Source organism: Phoca vitulina, unplaced genomic scaffold (genome assembly GCF_004348235.1).
Source record: "Phoca vitulina isolate PV1807 unplaced genomic scaffold, GSC_HSeal_1.0 scaffold7, whole genome shotgun sequence".
In the NCBI taxonomy this organism is placed as follows: Eukaryota; Metazoa; Chordata; class Mammalia; order Carnivora; family Phocidae; genus Phoca; species Phoca vitulina.
Genome location: NW_022589710.1, coordinates 64,359,261 through 64,371,887, shown reverse-complemented (window position 1 = coordinate 64,371,887; position 12,627 = coordinate 64,359,261).

The window sequence follows — 12,627 nt, the reverse complement described above, 5'->3', positions numbered from 1 at the left end:
GCCAGGGCTTTGTGGTTTAAAAAGTCGAAAGCATTGGGATGCCTGGGTGGCTCAGTTGGTTAAGCGACTGCCTTCGGCTCAGGTCATGATCCTGGAGTCCCAGGATCAAGCCCCGCATCGGGCTCCCTGCTCAGCAGGGAGTCTGCTTCTCCCTCTGACCCTCCCCCCTCTCATGTGTGCACTCTCTCTCTCATTCTCTCTCTCTCAAATAAATAAATAAATAAAATCTTTAAAAAAAATAAAAAGTCGAAAGCATGAAGGACTCAGCTTATGCAATACTTTTCATAAACAATAGGTTTTTTAAAAAAATGAAGAGCTGCATTCATTTCTTATTGCTCCCATAACACGTTGCCGCGAACTGCAAACAACACACGTGTACTACCTTACGGTTGAGAAGTCAGAAGTCGGACCCTGGGGTGGAGTCGAAGTTTCAGCAACGCCATGCTCCCCCTGGAGGATCTAAGAGAGACTCTATTTCCTGGCCTTTTCCAGCTTCTAGAGACCACCTGCATTCCTTGGCTCATGGTCCCTTCTCTATCCTCAAGGTCAGTGGGCTAGCTTCTTCAAATCTCTCCCTGACTCTGACCATCTTCAAATCTCCTTCTGTCCCTCTGCTTCCATCATTATACCCCCTTCTTTCCTCAGAACCACCTGCCTTCCTGTTATGAAGACCCTTGTGCTGATATTGGGCACACCCACATAACCCAGATACTCTCCCCCTCTCAAGGTCTTTAATTTAATCACACCTGCAAAGTCCCTTTTGCCATGTAAAATAATGCATCCGCTGTTTCTGGGTATTATTAAGATGTGAACATCTTTGGGGTTGGGGATGTCAACATTTTGTCTATCACAAGTGCCAAGCAACTTTGCCAACCTTAAGTATTCTCCAGACTGGAGAAGGGGGAGAGGCAGCAGGTCACAAGGGAAGGAGAGATCCATGAGGTCTAAAATAAGAGGACTCAGGGAAATAATGCAGACAGATTAAGTTGGCTTCCAGACCCCATCCAGCCTCGACTTGAAATCTCATCTGTTCCCAGTACCAAAGAGCTCCATGGGAGCCACCTCCAGGTCCACAGGTGGTCCAGTCCCAACTAAGAGTACTCTGCCCAATGTCAGTGACCAGGAGCCTCAATGGCCACTCCTGCCACTGATGTCCAGCAAGAATATCTTCCTATCAGCCACAGTTAATATGGCACCCATGGACCATTTGGTGGCATAAACCAATCTATAGCCTGTGGCTCAGCCAGATCCCCTGTACAATCAACCCCATATGGACAATCTCTAAGCATGAAAGCTGAGGATGATTGAAATCTCCCCTAAGAAGGAGGGTAGTATGTTGGGGAAGGAAGGAAGGAAGGATGGAAGAAAGGAAGGAAGGAAGGATGGAAGTGGGGGTAGGGAAGGACAGGGAAGGAATGGAAGGAGGAAGGAAAAAAAAAGAGAAAGGAAGGAAGGAAGGCATGTAGGCAGGAAGGAAGGGAGGAAGGGAGGGAGGGAAAGAGAGAGAAAGAAACTCGTCTCTCTCCCGATGCTTATATTTGGATGAGCACTGAAACAAACCAGCTCAAAATCTTCTCCAGACAATGGTAAAATACTGTCTTATTACAGCATCATTGAACTTACTAAATGAGAATCTTTCTAAGCTCAGAAACATGAGATTTCCTTTTTTTTCTTTCCTTTTCCCCTGCCCTCCCTACAACCTTAAAATTGAATCCTTGTAACGTGCCTGTGTCAGACATTACAATGTTAGGACAAAAAAACAGAAACAAAAGCCGAAACAAAAAAACCCACAGGGAACCGTGGTAGGGTCACCAAAAGATGGGTCAGAGAGACGTCTTAAAATTTAACAAACTATGAATCATGACCACTCGATTATTATATTTTACCAAAAAGAAAACGGTTGGTAGAGACCGCACATGAGAACACATCCCACACTCAGCAAACCTTGAGGGAATAGGCCCTCCACAAGTTCAAGGTACTACTCTCTCTCGTCTTATTACCATGGAAAGAAAAATCTCAAATCAAAAGCATCTGTCCTTTCCCTTGTATATGTCAAAATGTAATTGGCAACGGTTGGGGTTTGTTGCCTTTATTGCTTTTAATAGCCGTATAGCCACTGATTGCCCAAGCTGATGGTTAATTTAATTTCTGTCAATACAATATTGGGGCTGTCTGCATATTCAGACCATGATTAACTGCTGCTGAGTCCATAACACTGGTGTTATTATTACTGCATTTAACTACCTCTCGGGAGAAGACAAATTAAATTATGTTGAAAATGCTGTTGATTATCATTACGAACTTATTTGTAGAGCACAATTACTGATCTGTTGTAAAATAAATCAAATTTTTTATCATCTTGGTGTAAATTAACTTTACTGTAGGAGAATGGAGAGTGGAGTCTGAAAGAGTTTGGGCCTCCTTGCGTAAGTCAACGGAGAACTGCATTAAAATAATAATCACACACGAACGTAATATTATATTTTAATAATGAGCTACTTCATGACTGAGAGTGCCTCATAGATTATGGAATTTCAACAATAAAGCAGCAAGCTCAACGTGTGCCCTGCGCTGTTGACTCCAATGCGGGTTGAGACCGGGGGATGAGTTATTCCTGGGCTGTGACTCCAATTCAATCTGAAATCACCACTGGAGTAATTTAAGGAAGGCAGCTTTAAGAACACAATTACATTAATAGCTTACATGTGATCATCACTTAGCTTTTGCCATTTCTTTACAATTTACTAGGTTCTGTTACCATAATGCAAGTGAGGCCAAACCCGGTCACATGGGATCAATAAGACATAGCCTGTCACCTTTGCAACTGCAAAGACCAAAGTCCCCAGGCCTAGGGGCCACGGAGGCTCAGACTCGCCATCCCATAATTAACTATACATGCATCTCAAGCTGTCCATTAACAGCCAATGAAGGCAATAATATTGCATGCTCTTCTTGCTATTATTTGGAGCAATTTCTGCACCTTTAAATAACTAAGTGGATCAAATGGTTGAGTAATTTGAATAAGAAATATGTACCACTGGGGCCTTTCATTTAAATACGTGTAGCTATGTGGCACGGCAGGATAACAGACTGGGAGCCTATCAGCGTTCAGTTCAAGGCCCTTCCCTGCCACGGACAGGCCGATCTTGGGCAAAATGACCCCTCTTGCTGGGCCTAAGTTTCCTCTTTTGTAAAATGGGGATGTTTGGGTTTTGTGGCTTAGTTCAGTGAATTAATTTTTTTCTATGTTGTGTAACAAATTACCACCAACGTAGCGGCTTAACAAAACACCCATATATTAGCTCTTGGTTCTGCAGGTCAAAAGGGCAGGGGTGAAAATAGAGACAGAATCATCACAGCACAACTATAAGGTTAAGAATGTTAAGCCTGGGTGGCTCAGTCGGTTAAGCACCCAGCTCTTGATTTCGGCTCAGGTCATGACCTCAGGGTCGTGAGATCGAGCCTTACATCAGGCTCCGCACTGGGCGTGGAGCTTGTTTAGGATTCTCTCTCTCTCTCCCCCTCGGCCCCTCCCCCACCACTTGCATGTGCTCTCTCTCTCTCTCTCTCAAAAATAAATAAATAAATAAATAAAAATTTAAGGTTTGCCACCAACCGCCAGGAACCAGGAGAGAAGCATAGAGTAGAGGTTCCTTCACAGCCTCCAGGAGGAACCAATCCTGTTGACCTTTGAATTGAGACTTTAGCCCCCAGAACTGTCAGAAAACTGTTTTCTGTTGTTTGAAGCCTCCTCGTGCAGTAGTTTGATAGGTCAGCCCAAGGAAATGAACACAGACTATCATCCTCTTGGGGCAGGAAGCATACAATCTACCCAAAGCCTCTCCTCTGGGCCAGGCACTGAGGATTGTGCTGAAGAGGACCATTAAGGAGCTCCGTCCTGGAAGTAACTCTGCCATCTGCCCGTGGGGATATTGACCAGCACATGGTCCCGGCTCTCCCGACTCAAGCTGCCCTCCTAGACGTTTCCACTGTGTCCATCTGACCAGGAGTTTCCAGTGAGTTACCAACTCCTCTGTTGCCCCCAGCCAGATGACTTTGGCTTGACCACTGACCTTGGCTGGACCACCGAGGAACAGCCTGGGACCGTGGAACCAAAGGCCATGTCTGCCCCCCAGGGGAGAGTTGTCACCACCCCACAAAGCCGCCCTGCTGCCTAATATAGTTTGTACGACATGGACAATGGGTATTCTTGCACACAGGGTCACAAAGATACAGACAGCCCAGCTCTTAGCCCTGCCACAGTGACCCTTAAACAATTGTGTTATTCTCTGGGACTCTCTCTGAGTGGCCTTGTGAGGGCCGGAGACAGATTAACTTAGCTCCCTGTCACAAATTGGAACTGATGTGTCATTTGGGTGAGAGCTGTATGTGGTAAAGAAACACTTCATTTGGGGGCGCCTGGGTGGCTCAGTCGTTAAGCATCTGCCTTCGGCTCAGGTCATGATCCCAGGGTCCTGGGATCGAGCCCCGCATCGGGCTCCCTGCTCGGCAGGAAACCTGCTTCTCCCTCTCCCACTCCCCCTGCTTGTGTTTCCTCTCTCGCTATGTATCTATCTGTCAAATAAATAAATAAAATCTTTAAAAAAAAAAAAAACACTTCATTTGGGTAAAACAAGTGTGATCCACAATATTGGTATTTTTCTTCGAAGACGATACCTCAGTGTCCACTCCAGCTCTAAAGGGTGTCGGTGGGTTCCAGGGGTGGGGAGAAAGAAGGCTGGAATACAGAACCTCCCGGCTGTTTTTAAAGCACAAAGTACTGGCTTCATAGATGGGGCTGCAGGAAGGAAACACAGAACACATGTCTGGGCTTACCAACCTACCTTTTCAGCTTTCCCTTGGAAGACTGAGATTGTCACATGGCTCCCCAGAACCAAGTGAGAGCTGAGACCAGAGCCTCAGTGTCTGCAAGCCAGCCCATTAGCATGTCCACACCTTGGTCCTCCTCCTTGGTTCCAGAAGGATCCCACACCTGCCCCACCCGCCCCCCACTGGAGGGCTGCAATGCATGTATGCCTCAGCATAGACCCTGCTTTCCCTGCAGCATCTCCCTGACATGTGATGAGTGCATCAGGTGCACGCTTCCTCTCTCTCCCTCTCCCACCCACGCTCCCCGCCCTGTCCAGCCTCCCTGCCCCCCTGCATTTCTCACCGCACCGAAGTGGCCTGCTCGCCTGCTCGCCTGACCACCTCCGAGGCCCCCATGGCTTCCCCGCGGTGTCTTTAGCCTGCTCAGCACACCCTTCCACTGTGTCAATGAATGACTAAACGTGTGGAGGGCCAGCTCCCTGGGTTTTAGGGATCCACTTCCAGAGAGCCCAGAAAACTGGGCTCCGTGAGGAGCCATCTGTCTTCACCAGCTTTTCTTCACCAACTGCACAGAAACCTGACAACACATTCACAGACCTGAACGGTGCTGCACCATCCGCTTTCAGGCCCTGACCCTCAAGGCAGCTCCAGGTCGACATCAAGAGTCACCTGTGTGGTGAGGTGCACTGGGAGGAGAGTCAGTAACAGCTTTCCTGAGGTTCTTGAGATTTGTAACGGTGTCCGGGGAGCCCTTCAGAGCCCCTGCTTGAACACTGGCACTGAGAAGGACAGAGGTGGCTTTGCTGCATTTCATGCCCGCGGCCCTCCAAGTGGTGATAGAAGCTTCGAATTCCTTATTGAGAACACCTCAAACAGGTTTTTTAAGACGCAGCAAATTAGGGGTGCCTGGATAACTCAGTCTGTTGAGCATCTGGCTCTTGATGTTTATGATCTCAGGGTCGTGAGTTGGAGCCCCACATCCAGCTCCACACTGGGCATCGATTCTCTCTCTCCTTCTCCCTCTGCTCCTCCCCCCGGGCACACACACATGAGCGCACTTTCTTTCTCTCTCTCTGTCTCTCAAAAAAAAAAAAAAAAAAGACATAGCAAACTAATTCTGAATTTATCTAGAAGGACAGAGGCCCCAGAATAGCTAAAACAATCTTGAAAATGAAGAAAAACATGGGAAGAATCACTCTACTCAATAGTAACCCTTACCACATATACCTAGAATAATCACGAAAGTGTGGTATTGTGTGAGGGATGGGTACACAGATCAGTAGGATAGAGTAGAGACCCAGAGACAGACCCACACCAATATGCCCACATGATTTTTGGCAAAGCTGCAAACACAATCCGAAGGAAAAAGGAGGACCTTTTCAGCAAGTGGTTCTGCTGAAACTGGACATCCATGAGCAAAAGAAAATGAGCCTCCATCTAAACCTCACATCTTATACAAAAGTTAACTCAAATGTAAAGTGTGCAACTAGAAAGCTTTTAGGGGAAAAAAAAGAAAGAAAGAAAATCTTCAGGAACTAGAGCCAAGCAAAAAGTTCTCAGACTTGACACAAACAATGTGATCTATAAAAAGGAAAAGTCGATCAATCATACCTCATTTACACCATAAACTTCTGCTCTGCAAAAGGCCCCATTAAGAAGCTGAAAAGACAAGCTGTAGGCTGGGAGAGAACCTCTGCAAATCACATATCTGGGGGAAAAAAAAAACTAGATACATTTAGAATATATAAAGAACTCTCAAAAATCAACAGTGAAAAAAACAAATCCATTTAGAAAATGGGAAAAAGACATGAACAGGCATTTCACCACAGAAGATATTCAGATGGCAAATGAGTCCATGAAAAGATGCTCAGCAGCATTAGCCATTAGGGAAATGCAAAGTCAAACCACAGTGGGAATCTCATGACACCCATCAGAACAACTAAAATCCCAAATAGGCACCCCACCAAATGCTGACGAGGACGTGCAGAAACTGGAGCACCCCTACTTACAGGTGGGGAGATAACACGGTGCAGCCACCCTAGAAAATCATTTGGTAGATTCTCTGAAAGCTGAACAGGCAGTGACCACACGACCCAACAATTGTCCTCTTGGCTGGTGATCCCACAGAAGCGAAAACTAATGTTCACACAAAAACCTAGATGTATATATGTTTATCACAGCTTTCTTCCTAATATCCAAAAAGAACCCCGGTCCTTCAGTGGATGGATAGTTGAATAAGCCATGATGCCTCCACACCATGGAATACTATTTAGTGATAAAATAGATCAAACCCCTGTTACTTGCAACATCTTGGAGGAATGAATCTCTAAGGAATTATGCCAAGTGGGGAAAAAAAGCCAATCCCAACAGGTTATTTACTGCATGATTCCGTGTGTAGAATGTTCTTAAAATGAAAGAACGATAGAAATCAAGAACAGATGAGTAGTTACCAGATGTTAGAGGGATAGGGTGGGGGACGGACAGGAGGGAAGTGGGATCCTCATGGTGACGGAAATGTTCTGTATCTTGACTGTGGTCCTGGATACACACGTTATAAAACAGCATAGAACTAAATACACACTCATATATACACACAAATGAGTACTAATGAAATTGGAAATCCAGATAAGACCTCTGGACTGCATCAAAGTGAAAAAGCTGGCTGTGATACGGCACTCTGGTTTTGCAAGATGCTACCATTGCGGGAAACGGGGTCAAGTGTCCATGGGGTCTCTCTGCATTATACGTGAATCTGCAATTATCTTAAAATGAAAAGTTTAATTATAAAAAGAACCCATTCATAGCCAGAACTCATGAATGATTGCTGTTTTTCCGACCAAATTCTGACTGCTACCACCCCCTAAAACAGCACCGTTAATAGATACAGTTAAAACATAAGGGTGGCTCTCCACTGAAGTGAGTCACATGCCATTAGAAAGGCAGTGCATTCTTTGTTCATTCTTGCAAGTCCTCTGGATCCATCCCAACAGTGGAAATGAATAAAAAATAGCAATTGGTGTCTTCTCTTGGGCTGATGTGCTACTTACTGCTTCTGGATATTAAGCAAACACACACATCCACACACACACTGAGAAAGAGGAAAATGAAAAACCAAAAGAGCCCTTTCTCTACCAAAAGCAACAAAGAGTATTAGTCAATATCTGCTTGATGCAAAACTGCAACGTTTCTCAGTGCCCAACCTACTAAGATGCACAATAGATGTGAGCAAAGTATAGATTAAAAGCAGACTTTGAACTGTGTGTGGAAACTTAAATTGGATTTCTTTATGATTTAAGACATGTTAGGTCATTCATAATTCATCACAAGCGCATCTTCAGTTAATGGAGTAAACCCAGGGCCACCCAGGCTTTTCTATGCTGTGCAGGAAAGGTGTGTTTCAGGTTTGCTGAGGGGGAAGGAGGAGCAGCAAAGAGAGGAAGGAGTGTGTGCAGGTTTGCGTGTGCACACACGTGCACATGTGGACAGATGATGCAAATTAGTACAGACCTTGACCCCCCAGTCAGAATGGACTGAAATAAATCAGGATTGGGCAAATGTGCAACCTCACACTAACTTCAGTGAATGTTGGAGTCAAGAGCTGAGCATGAGCCCCTGCTTCCCTAGTGCAGGGTCATTTGTCACTGGTCACCTGTGGGTCCCCAGCTGCAAACTGATAAGCCTCACTCTGCACACAGGAAGCCTGAACAACTGAGGGAAATGGGTTTACCCAGACCATTCCACCAGCCTAGCTAGGGGCGAGCCCTCAGCTGGCCCTTAGCACCCCAGTCTACATTTCTCACACACCACTCCCCTACCTGTGCTTATTTTTTTCAGCTTTATTGAGGTGTAACTGACAAATAAAAAAATTGTAAGATATTTACAACATCACCTTGTAAGTATACAAGGGTGTGATTAGATACATGGTGAGAGGTTTCCACCACCCCATGTTGTTAATTACTACATCCATCACCTCGCCCCCCCCACTTTAAGGTAAGAACATTTAAGTTCTACTTTCTTAGCAAATTTCAACTATACAATACAACGTTAACAACTATAGTTACCATATTATGCATTAGATCCTCAGACCTTACTCATAACTGAGTCTGTAGGCTTTTACCAACCTCTCCTTATTTTCCCCAGCTCCTAGCCTCTGGCGCCCATTCTTCCAGACTCTGAGTTAAACTTTTTTTTCTTCCTTTTTTTTTTTTTTTTAAGATTCCAATATTTGTCTTTCTCTGTCTGGCTTATTTTATGTAGTATAATGTCCTCCAGGTTCATCCACGGTGCTGCAAATGACAGACTGTCCCCCTTGTTTATTGTTCCTGAATAATGTTCCTTTGTATCCAGTCTGTGTTTGTTGGTTACATGTCTCTTTCCCCCATGTAGCCCGTGACTCCTCAAAAGCACCGGTGGTGTCTGATAAACAGCTGCACGGCTAGAGCTGAGCCCAGGGTCAGCCCACGGTCTTGGCTGCATAACGGTGTGTTGAATGCTTCTCGAGAGTTCTCGATTTCTCATCCGCTGAGCTGTGTTTTTATGTCAATAACACCTTATTTTCTAATTGCACCATGAATACAGGCTGCCCTTCCAGACGTGCCCAGTTTTTCTCTGCTGTTTTGTGTCCACGGAGACTGCCTGTGGCAACGATGTTACCGAGGCTTCTATGACCCCTGGATTCTGACTGTGCTCTGTTAAGGAGGCGCACCACTGGAAGAGCAGATGGTGGATGGAAGAAGTAGGATGAGTCCCCTCCTCCCTGCCAGCCCCAGCTTCTCCCAGAGTGCCGGCGTCCAGGTGCTAAGAGCTTCCCGTTGTTGCTACATCAGCGAGCTTACCGCGTCTCCTGCTCTTGGGGCTGTTTGCCCAGCACTGGGGCTCTTCCCGGCTCTAGTGCGGCGCGTGCTTCCTGGCTTCCTCATCAGGCAGGACCACGTGGATATCCCTGACACCTTGCCTAGCAATGAAGAATTGCTGGAGCTTTCTTTGTTGTTTGTCAAACCACCAGCCACACTCAGAGCGAGATCGTTCCGTGAGCCCCGACCCCAGAGTAAAGGCAAAGGAAGGATCTCAAGGCAGAGCACAGGGACCTTTTTAAATATGTAGTGTCAGCAAGGAGTAAGCTGAGCTTTGTCATGGCAAGATCACCTCATGGATCGGGACTTCTAGAGTGACCATACCCTTGAGCTTCCAGAAACAGTCACTTTGCTGAGTGCTCTTCAAATCCCTTTGAATAGAACACCCATTTCCTTGAGAATCTAAGTGGTAGTGGCCCACTTTGAAAAATTTGACAAGTACAGGAAAGTGTATATAAATGAATAAAATAAACAAAAACCTCACTACTCAGAGATAACAACTATCAATATTTTGGCATGTTTCCTTCCAGTCTTTTTTCCTTTGTGTGTGTGGGGGGGGGAGGGGCGGTATATACTTCTATGTTTTTGTACCTAACTGAGAAAATTATTATCAACGTCCTTCCTATTGCTGCCTAGCTTCTCCCAATAAGGTGAAAATTTAGAAAAGAAGTGACAATAAATTTAGCCAACACAGCTTTGACCTTGTTTAATTGAATGGACTGGTGCCCCAGAGACGAATAGCCAACCAGGGCCAAACCACACAGTGATCTGATGGCCATTTCATGGAAGCCTGTTTTTCTGCCAGGCTCTTACAGTGGGGAAAAGAATGGAGGGAGATTTGCCAGAGGAAAATAAAGCATCCGACCCCAGGGGAGCCAGGCACAATGGCTCACTGGTAGAAAACAAGCCGTACAATGTCAACAAACAGAAAATGAATGGAGCCCATCATGAAGCTGGAATTTGGGAAAGGTCTGGTTTCCAGGCATTTTATGGGAGCAGCGAAGAAGCAAGGGTAATTCATGTACCTTGTCAGATGAGACCCTGTCAAAGCAGGCGTTTAAAATGGCACAATGCGAGCGTGGTGTGCCCAACGTCTGCAGGGAGCCTGGTGCAGCGGGCCTCGCTGAGCCCAGGAACAGGCAGTGGACAGGAGAATAAACCAGACCCGAACCTGAGTCCTGCGCAGCCCCTACCTGGGTCTAATTATAAAGGTTCCAAGAGTTAACAAGTTTACACAATCACTAGTGGGTGGATGAAATTCAAACTCCATTCTAATCCCAAAGACTGCAGTTTCTTCATGAGGCAATGGGAGAGGTAGAGAGGAAGAGGTTCTGCCCCTAAGAGCTAAGATTCTTGTTCGTGTGGCCGAGCCTCCTAGTTAGAGTCTTCTCTTCCTGGGTATAAGAAGACTACATCTCCCAGCTTCCCTTGCAGTTCCACTGTGGTCATGTGACTGGTTCTGGATAATGAAATGTGGGTGAAGGATGTATGCACTTCAACATCTAGGCTTTAGGATCTCCCTCTAGAGCATTAGGTGACTCTCTCTCCCTTCTCTATGGCAGAACCATGTCGTGGACAGCACCCAGATCCCTGAGTTACCGGTCAGAGAGGACAGCGCAGGAAAGCCACTTGACCCACATCGGACTGTGAAGTCGGTGGGAAATTAACATGCATGTGTGTGTGTGTGTGTGTGTGTGTGTGTGTGTGCTTGTGTCTGTGTGTTAGCCACTTCTATTTTGTGAAGCCACAATTTAGGGCTTGGTTGTTACAGCATCTAGCATGCATTACCCTGACCAAGACAGTTTGCTACCTGAGACAGCACAGAAAAACTGTCACTGACTATTGCAATATATGCTAAGCTAGCTGGGAAGCAGGAGAGGTCACATGAATTAAGGCACACTGGGGAGACAAACATATATTGTGCCTTTCCCATATTCTGCGTCCTGTGGGATGTTTTCACAGTCATACTCCCACTCATTTAAAAAATTCTGAGTGCCCCGGTGTTGTGCCAGAAACTGGGGATCTATTTATTCCTTGGATACTCACTGGGACAATGACAATGATGAGACACCTAGAACTGTCCTGGCTGATGGTGACTAATACTATGATAAGCCCATACCATGTCCGTGTTGTCAAGGTACTGAGACAGGATGTGTGGCACAGCCGAGTTTCACTTACAAGATATTGTTCTAGGTGCTTTGTAAAGAAACCATTGGTGGGGCTTGGTGGGAACAAAAACAGACCATAGTAATAGAACAGATGAGAAATAAATCTGCTCTAATATGGAAACTTACTATTTAAGAGATACTATTGTAAATAAGGGAGGAAAAGAATGAGAAATCTCATAAATAGTACTGGAAGCACTGATTATTCATATGAGGGAAAATGAAGCTTGGTTCTTTACCTCACACCATAGTGAGCATCAACTACAGTAGGAATGAAGACTATAAGGCAGATGAGAGACTGCAACACTTTCCGAAGAAATCATAAGAAAATGTATTGCTTCAGAGTATGAATGGATATTTTAAGACAAAACATTAAAAAGCATAAATCATAATTTACAATAAAATTAGAAATCTTCAAGGAAAATCACCCTGAGTGAAGCATAAAAGGCAAATCACAATTCAGAAGATCCTTGCAAACATAGACCCAAAACAGGATCAGTATCCACAAGGCCAAAAACAAAATGAAACTCATCAGATAAAGGGCTAGTATCCAAAATCTATAAAGAACTCATCAAACTCAACACCCAAAGAACAAAGAATCCAATCAAGAAATGGGCAGAAGACATGAACAGACATTTTTCCAAAGAAGACATCCAAATGGCCAACAGACACATGAAAAAGTGCTCAATATCGCTCGGCATCAGGGAAATCCAAATCAAAATCTCAATGAGATACCACCTCACACCAGTCAGAATGGCTAAAATTAACAAGTCAGGAAA